This window comes from Etheostoma cragini, chromosome 12 (genome assembly GCF_013103735.1).
Source record: "Etheostoma cragini isolate CJK2018 chromosome 12, CSU_Ecrag_1.0, whole genome shotgun sequence".
NCBI lineage: Eukaryota > Metazoa > Chordata > Actinopteri > Perciformes > Percidae > Etheostoma > Etheostoma cragini.
Window position 1 is genome coordinate 22500682 of NC_048418.1, and position 8972 is coordinate 22509653.

The following is an 8972-nucleotide window of genomic DNA, read 5'->3' on the forward strand; positions in this document are numbered from 1 at the left end:
TTGTGTGCTGCTGTAACACTGTAATTTCCCTTTTTTTTGGGATCAATAAATATCTATCTATCTATCTATCTATCTATCCCCCCCAGAGTCTAAACGACTTCACTCTCACTTTGTGAAATGACCCACACAAAATGAGAAAAGGACCGAGCATGTATTCACCAAATGACTCCTAATGGCTAAATAAACATATTGAATGGACTTTATGACAAGAATTAGGGACAGCAGCAGGGTGCAGGCTGGAGAGGCGGGGTTTTCTTCATGGGGGTTAGCCCTATTATCCCACGGCCCAATGGTCCGACAGCCCCATGTTCCCACATTTCTAAGATTTTTCTTAAAATTAGGGTTACCCTAACCGAAAAATTGGGAGAAACAGGGACAAATTATGATACAAATTTGTGAAAAAGGAAATGGGGGAACATAGGACCTAATTTTATAAAAAATCAATCTTGGAAAATGGGGGGACATAGGGCTGTGGGGATGTAGGGCTGTGGGGACATAGGGCTGTAGGAAGATACAGCTATGGGGACATAGGGCTGTGGGGACATAGGGCTGTGGGGGCATAGCGATGTGGGGACGTAGGGCTGTGGGGACATAGGGCTGTAGGGACATTGGCACGCTTCCCTTGCATGACTCCCACTCTAAGTGAGAGTGTCATCTGGACAATGCAGAATTACGAATTCATCCTGGTAGTTAGAGCTCCTGCTTTCAGTCTGCTCACTGAGTCTTCACACACTGAACAGCTGGATATTTTCATGAACAGTGTAAATATTAGAGAAAACATTGACACAGGATTTGTTAGTAATTCTGTTTGATTTGGTGGCGAGAAACAGAAGCTTTTCGTCTGAGTCAGTTTATGCCCATCATGCCCGTGTATGATAATGAACATTGGAGCTTTCTTTAGAGAAAGCACAGCATGGAGGAGGAAAGCAGGCTTATTTTTCCTAGCAAGTCATTGTCCTTTTCTGCATGTGCAGTTTCCCATTTTCCCAATTGAGCTAATACTCATTTCAAAAGCAGAATACGTTTAAATCATTTGAATGGAAGCATTAAAACCATCCATCCTTGTGTATTGTAGGGGGGAGGGGTCAAAGCCACAGTGAGCTCTCAGTAAACAGTCAGATAATAGAGTAAACTGAAGCATTAAAAGGCATAAAGTGTCTATTTTCTTGCCCACGCCTCTATTTCTGTTGAATACCAGATGGAACGGGCTGGTGATGGATGCACTCTGACTTTGCTTTATATTCACAGCAGCAGCTGCAGGCTGTTGGAGGCCTGCTGCCCGGCCGGCCGCCCAGTTGGCTCAAACAGAAAAGACACTCATAGTTTCTTTGAAAGCGGAGCAGAGATCAAGCTGTTGGGAGCCAGAAAAGAAGCAGAGAAATCAATGAGTTTCAGAGAGAAGTCAACTCTTCTGTGTGCACTGATGCATTGCATTTTGGAAGTGGGGGTTGCCCCTCTCTCCACTCTACAAGGTACAAGGTAACTTTATTATTCCTGAGAGTCAATTTGGATTACAGCCAGCAGTAACAAATAAACACAACCACAGTACAACATAATTAAATTTGAATTCACAGGGTATTATTTAACAATGGGCATGACACCCGGGATGAATGACCTGTTAAATCCATTTGTTCTGCATCAGCATGAATTCACCCCACGAGGGATGACTCAGATTAGACAGGATGGCTCTCTGACCTTTTACTAATCAAGTAGGTTATCTAATTGTGTGCCTGCCATTTGGCTGCAGACCTTCACAATACCTTGCATGGGATTTTTCTGTTTAAATCGCTCGTATTATGCACATTTTCAGGTTTATGATTGTATTTTGAGGTTGTACCAGAATAGGTTTACAGAAAGAACAGCTCGCAGGATTGTGAGAAAAGCAAGTCAAAACCCCCGTTTGACTGCACGATCCATCCAAAAAGACCTGGCAGACACTGGAGTTGTGGTACACCATTCCACTATAAAGAGATACTTGTACAAGTATGGTCTTCATGGAAGAGTCATCAGAAGAAAAAACTCTTTTACGTCCTCACCACAAAAATCAGCGTTTGAAGTTTGCAAATGAACGTATAGACAAGCCTGATGCATTGTGGAAACTAGTTTTGTGGACCGAGGTGGTTAAAATAGAACTTTTGAACTGGAATGAGCAAAGGTACGTTTGGAGACAGTGCACAGAATTTAATGAAGAGAACCTCTGTCCAACTGTTAAGCATGGGGGGCGGTGGGCAATCCTGCTTTGGGGTTGTTCTGCCGCCAGTGGCACAGGGAACATTTCACAATTAGAGAGATTCAATAAAATTTTAGCACATTTTGGACCCTCTTAATTACATCAAGAGGCGTAAACTGAAGGTTTTGCCATGGCCTTCACAATCTCCTGACCTTAACATAATTAAAAATCTACGGATAGACCTTAAAAGAGCAGTGCGTGACAGCCCAGAACTCTCAAAGAACTACCTCAAACAAGAATTGAAAGACTATTGGCTGGCTGCAAGAAGCGTTTCTAAGCTTTGATGCTTGCCAAAGGGGGCGGTGCCTGCTATAAACTCTGCAATGTGTCCAAACTTTTGCAGACGCCAATTTTTTTGTTTTCTGTTATTTTGAAAGCGTAATTGATGGAAATAGAATCTAAATTTTTGTGACATATTATACGAATGTCTAATCTGTCATTTAATGCCTTTTGGAGATTTTTCCATCTTTTCTCGGCTTTTTTATGCACATTAATATAAATTTTTACCTGGGGTGCCCAAATATTCAAGCCCCACTGTAGTAGACGACCAAGGTACATGGCCCCCTCAAGATGTTTAAAAACCATGTTTGAAAGCGTCCCTGTTGTGTCATCCATGCCACTGCCCGACTTGTAGGCCAACTTTAAAGGGCCTAAGTGAAAAGAGATGGAAGGAACCTTATGCAGCTTCAAGGACAACTGGAAGTTGAAGCAGAAGATGTCTGCCAAATGGAAAGCACAGTTCTTCAGAACGCAATCCCATCAGGACCTGGACTTTTCCATTCTTTGACACCACGGATGAGTTTCAAGACCTTGAATTCATCATCGGGCTCAATATTATTACACTTGGCAAGTTTGAGTTCCGTCTTCACCTGTTTAAATAGTGCCCTGTTCTGTATCATGTCCCCTGATTGAATCCATCAATCAATCAATCAACATTTATTTATATAGCACTTAACAACAACGAGCAGTTATCCAAAGTGCTTCGCATCAGAAATTAAGAGTAAAACAACATATCATTCAATAAAAAGAATGAAACCGTAAAATTAGAAAAGTTTACGTAGAAAGAGGAGACGGAAATTGTCACACCACTACTACTTATTGAAAACCATTCTAAGCAAATACGTTTTAAGTTTAGACCTAAAAAGAACTACATCTGTAATAGTGTGAATGTCAGGGGGTAACTTGTTCCAGAGTCTTTGGGCAGCAACTGCAAAAGCCTGATCACCCCACCGTTTATACCTGGACCTTGGGACTTCTGAAACCAGTTGGTTTGAAGAACGCAATAACCAGTTGTACTCACGTAGATTTAAATCTCAGACAAATACTCCAGGGCAAGGCCATTTAAAGTCTTGAAAACAAATAAAATCATAAAATGTATTATAAAACGCACAGGGAGCCAATGTCGGGTCTAGAGAACGGGAGTGATGTGCGAGCAGCAGCATTTTGCACAAGTTGAATATGTGAGATGGAGGTTTAATTCAGTCCAACATAAAGTGCATTACAGTAATCCAAACTTGAACTAATAAAAGCATGAATCGCATTTTCTAGATCATGTCTGTTAAGGAAGGGCTTAACTTTAGACGGCAGAAAAAGCTTATAATGACAACAATACTGATCTGCTTGTCAAATTTCATTTTGCAATCAAAAGTAATCCCAACATTTTTGACAGGTTGCTTAAGGTATGAAACCAGATTGAGTTCCCAAACTAAAAGCTGGACTTTTTGTTGTGCCTAAAGTACTAAAGATTATACACTTAATATCATGAATACAATCAAAAAATGAATCAGGGGGGTTGTGGACTTTAAATAGTTTTTTAATGTTCTGTTTAATTAAAATAAATGTCTTAGGTTGTTGTTAGGTTAAAATGTTGTTTGAGTAAAATCTATGTAATTGTGATTATTGTTACCTATAACAAATATAAATGTGTTACTAAATCCCAAAACATTTAATTAAAGTGAATTAGGAATGCAATACTTGTTACATTCTGAAGATGGCAGTAAGACTGAAACTGAGATGCGTCAGACTGCGCATGCGTAAAGATATTTGAACCTTCCTCGGTTAATTTTGGCGGAAACGTTCGAGGTGGTGTTCTTTGTATGATATGGGAAAGGTAGGAGAACATTTTATATCGCCAAACTTGTTTTGTAGTCTATTTATGTTGAGTATGAACGTACTTTGTGTTTCTGATGCACACTGCTGTAAAAGCAGGTGGGTCCTTGATGTGTTTGCTACCAAACTTAGCTAGCTAGCTAACGCTAGCTGTATGACCCAGGTCGGTTTGCTGTTTACCCCGCTGGGTGCCGCTCATATCTCACATGTGTAGTATTTCTGCACTTACTCTTTTGTAATTAGTGCTGGTGTCTTACTGTAATTAGCTCAGGTTACTGGTTAGCTCCGGTCAGCTCAAGTGGAGCAGAGGGAGAGAGTGAACAACCTGACAAATAACGTTGTGGGGCATGCACGTGCGTTTCCAGCGATGTGGCCGCGGTGCTTTCATTGTTCACTAGTACAGTTAATCTGGCAGGACACAGCAGCACAAGCAGTATGCTGCTACTAACGTTAGCCTCAAAGCTTGAAGAGACTATTGTGGCTCTGTCTTGCACGCTTAGCATCAACATTTTCTGCATTTAGCTCAGAAACTGGAAAGGAGCCCAGTTGTGGACCAGGTTAGGTGCAACACTGAATGTCACTCATGTTTACTTTCAAAGCAGTTGGTTCAGGACACCTGCTTATTTGTGGTGAATTTGAAATGTTTGTTACTGAGGGGTTAGAAGATTATTTTTACACTTTTTCTCCTGTGTTTGTCTGGCTGTACGTTTTTGTTTTATTGTATGGTGACCGACTCCTATTAACCGTTTCAGAGCTGTTGAAATTAAGACTGACACTAAGCCATCACTTTATTGCTGCTCTTCACATCAAAAGCTTCACATCGGCAAACCAGTGGGATGCTTTAATTGTGAAGTAGGCACAGGAAAGGCTACGTGTTTGAATGTAAAAGTACAACCAGATATCTTTGGCTCTTCGGTTGGTGAAAGGGCCGACAGTCAGTGTGAAGTTACATGCGCTGGTAGGTAGCGGTAGGCTTTAGGTAACTTTACTTACACCCCAGATTATATGTGTTATAATTAGACATGTCCTGTATTTGGCCAATAACTCAGTTGTGTAATGTTTCTGTACTTGAATTTAGTGCTGTTGGTCTAAGGTAATTAACTCAGGTTAGCGGTTAGTCCCAGTCAGCTCGAGTGGAGCGGAGGGAGAGGGTGAACAATCAGACCTTGATAAATTAAGTTAGGGGGCGCTTTCACAGCAATGTGGGCGCAGCGGTCTCTCACGGTTTATCAACAGTCCGGAATGTAACAAGTGACAACACCACAAGCAGCATGCTGCAATGTTGGCCTCGGAGCCTGAAGTGAATGTTGTGTCTATCATGCACGTTGCATGTTAGACCTTCTGCATTAGAACCCTGTAAAAGTTGCCCCAATAATTGATGTGTTCACAGCTTTTTACATTTATTTTCTCTTTCTAATACTGTTGCAATATGTCAGGTCTTGAATAATTGGTTAATTGATTTGTCCACCCTCCCATCTGGATAAGACATACTCCTAAAAGGTAAGATCACATCAGAACTAGCTTACTAATTACTGAAAAATCAAACATTTTGCAGCTTCAGTTTCTTTCATTCTCTCTCTTCTAAATGGTTTTTAAATGTCAGTAATGCATTTCAGTGGTTGACGGCTTCTGTTAACATGTTGAATTTCATATCCCGGCTGAGATAGCGATTATCAGCTCCTTCCTTCATTGATATTGCACAGCCGGACTGCGGATATTGCACATGGTATGTTAACTAACTATTACTACGACTCTACTACTTTTTATGAGGTCGTACTAAATGAATGTTGACTGTTTAGAAGGTACCAATAATTTATTGTGTTTGTGGACATGCTTTCAGATAGAGGCCGCGATTCTCAGGATTACCACTACACCCCTTCTCTTAAAGTTCCTTGGACAACAAGACAAGCACACTGATCAGATCATCAAAGTGTTCAGAACAAAGGATGCTCTGCAGGGAGGAAAATCCAGATTAAACTGGCCCCAATGACAGAGGTATGTTTTGCAATTAGTGCACCCTTATGAGTATAAAGGTGGGCTTGAAAAGTTGCTCCAAAAGCCCTAACTGCAACGCCTGTGCTTTTTTCAAATTATTTATCTGGAGTCACCTTTCGAATATTAACACGGGTCAGTTAAGGGATCAGATGTATTGAATTTGAGGGAGCTTAAGCAACTCACCTTTGTCATCTACACCATCAATGTTGAGGGAGGTGATGTCGCCACTCCTCCAGCCAATGTTGGAATTGTGATTGAGGGTGTTGAAGTACTGCACAACTTGGGAGACATTGCCTATGCATGTGCACTCCTAATGGGTGTAATTTATTCACTGAACCTCAGTCATCCCAAGGAACTGAAAGCCTTCTTTGAAGAACTTCAGAAGCTCTTCCTTCAAATGGATGCTAGCAGACTCTCAACTAATGTAAAGCTGCTCAAGAAAAAAACTGTGTGAATTAGCCAATCACTGATTTGGACGCAATCAGTGGCCAGGCTGTAGACAGACCATTATTTTGTTACAAACAAATGTGAATACTGTAAACCTTTTTGTTAGACCACATATACAGACACAAAGGGAATTTTAGCTGCATTGTTCTTTTACATTAGGGAAGTTAACAACTGTTGGAGTGTTGGACCATGTTGGAGCTTCAAATAACATTGTTTCATAACTTATCTGTTCAGTTTTTCTATTAGTTTTTAGGGCCTTTAGAAACTGACCTTTTGACATTTTATACACCAAGGTTAAACCTAAAATGTCTTATTTTTCACAGTTCACAAATAAGATTCCGTTTACTGTACAAAACCACAAAATATTCTCATTTATGTTGGCTCTTTTTCCTATAAGTCAATTGATACATTTTCTGTCAAACTAATCAATCAATCCACTAATATTTGCAGCTGTTATTGTATGTTTATGTGTACATGTGTTCAAAGTAGGTCAGTACAGTTAATCATTATAAAATCGCAATCTGGATTCACCCTGTTCATGATTTAATTTCGAAATAAGTTTGATTTAAAAAAAAAAATCTTGGATTCTCAGTTAATTTTATGAGCCAACTGCATCACTAACGCCACGATTTTCTTCTGTGAGTTTTAAACGTACCATAGCACTCTAATGTTCTCCCTTCTCTTCATTGAAGCCTCTATGTTCACAGGCTTGTGGTGATGAGCAATGAGCTATGGGTGCCAAACAAATCTGTTTGGGGCTGCCAATTAAATTTGTTTTGTCATGGTTCATGTGTGCAATAGGCATTAGAAATCGTCGGAAAAAAAACGTGGCAGAGAATTGTGATATCAGTTCTAAGCTTAAAAAACAAATCCTGATTCATATTTTTCCCCGAATCGTGCAGACCTAGTTCAAATGTTACTGCATTGTAATGTTACTGTACCCCTGCTGTGTTGGTGAATAAAGAAACATTTGTTTGGTTTACCAAATTAATTTGTGTGGAACTTGTTGACAAACTTGAAATATGTAAAAGTAAAAAGTAAAACCTATATTGGACGAAAACATAATGTTTTCACTAACCCTACTTAAATATATTATTTCAAGACTACAAAGAAGATATGTGCTGAAGTGACAAAACTAAAATATGTAGACTGTTCATATATTAATTAGGTTCATGTGACATACATGACTTAATTTGGTTAAGCTTAAATACATCTTGTTAATCTAAAGTTTAAAAAAAAACTGGCTTAATTAACAATCATTGTGTTACTGTACCATAAATTATAAAAAAATTTAAATGACAAAAATATTTTTGTTTTGACAAAACCTAATAAAAATATGTGGAACCTGTTGACACATTAAATTTAATTAAAGTCAATGTTTCAATTTTTTGAGTGTACAACAAGCACGGCGTCTAGTGCAACACTGTCACTTGGTTTTATAGGCAAATAAATTTGCAAATCATCCGTTCAACAATGAAATGACAGGTTGCGCTTTCCTATAATAGCCCCTAAAGGCAACGTATAAAAGGAAAACAGGATGGGGCCAAGAATTGAACCCTGGGGTACCCCACAAGAGAGAGGAGCTGCCGACGAGGAGATGTAACCAATCATGACAGAGAAGCTCCTATTTACCAAATAGGAGCTAAACCTTTGAAGTGTCGAGCATTTGATGCCTACACAATCAAGGCGAGAGAAGACTGCATGATCCACTGTATCACACAACGTTGATTTTTTAAACAGAGTTTTTTCTGTTTAAGCAGCGACGTGTTAAAGCTCCCAGGAAGACAATGTACAGTAAGTATCAGTAAGTGGCTGACAGACAGCATAATAACACACAGCTATTAACACACATTTTACTATTTGAGGCAATGCATGTGGAGTCTGTCCACATGCATTCCACATGCAGGCTCTTAAATGGATATTCAGCCATGACAGTGGAGTGGCGCAGGTGGCACTAACTGCTGCACCTGCTTCATTTGAGATATACAAGCACTTAGTCTTGCATTGCCAGACCTTCGTCCACAGCACCTCGGAGTAAGGTCTGGCTAGTCCACATAGCATTCCTTGATGGTAGAAAAATGTGCTTTGGTTTATTGAAATCTTTTTAAACCGATCGTAATCATCTTAGGTGGTGCTAAGCGCTGGACGGGGCCACGGCACCTCTGCAAAATCACCTTGGGAAGGAACTTGT

The 8972-nt window shown here is 39.9% G+C and overlaps 1 long non-coding RNA gene across 1 annotated transcript in view; it reads left to right on the top strand.

The window, feature by feature from the left end:
- LOC117954151 overlaps positions 1–8022 on the top strand; it is a 23611-nt gene extending 15589 nt beyond the window's left edge. Inside the window, exons 2-3 of the long non-coding RNA XR_004658752.1 lie at positions 5446–5452; positions 8010–8022. This is a non-coding gene — a long non-coding RNA (uncharacterized LOC117954151). The remainder of the gene's footprint in view (positions 1–5445; positions 5453–8009) is intronic.
- Positions 8023–8972: the final 950 nt, after the last annotated feature.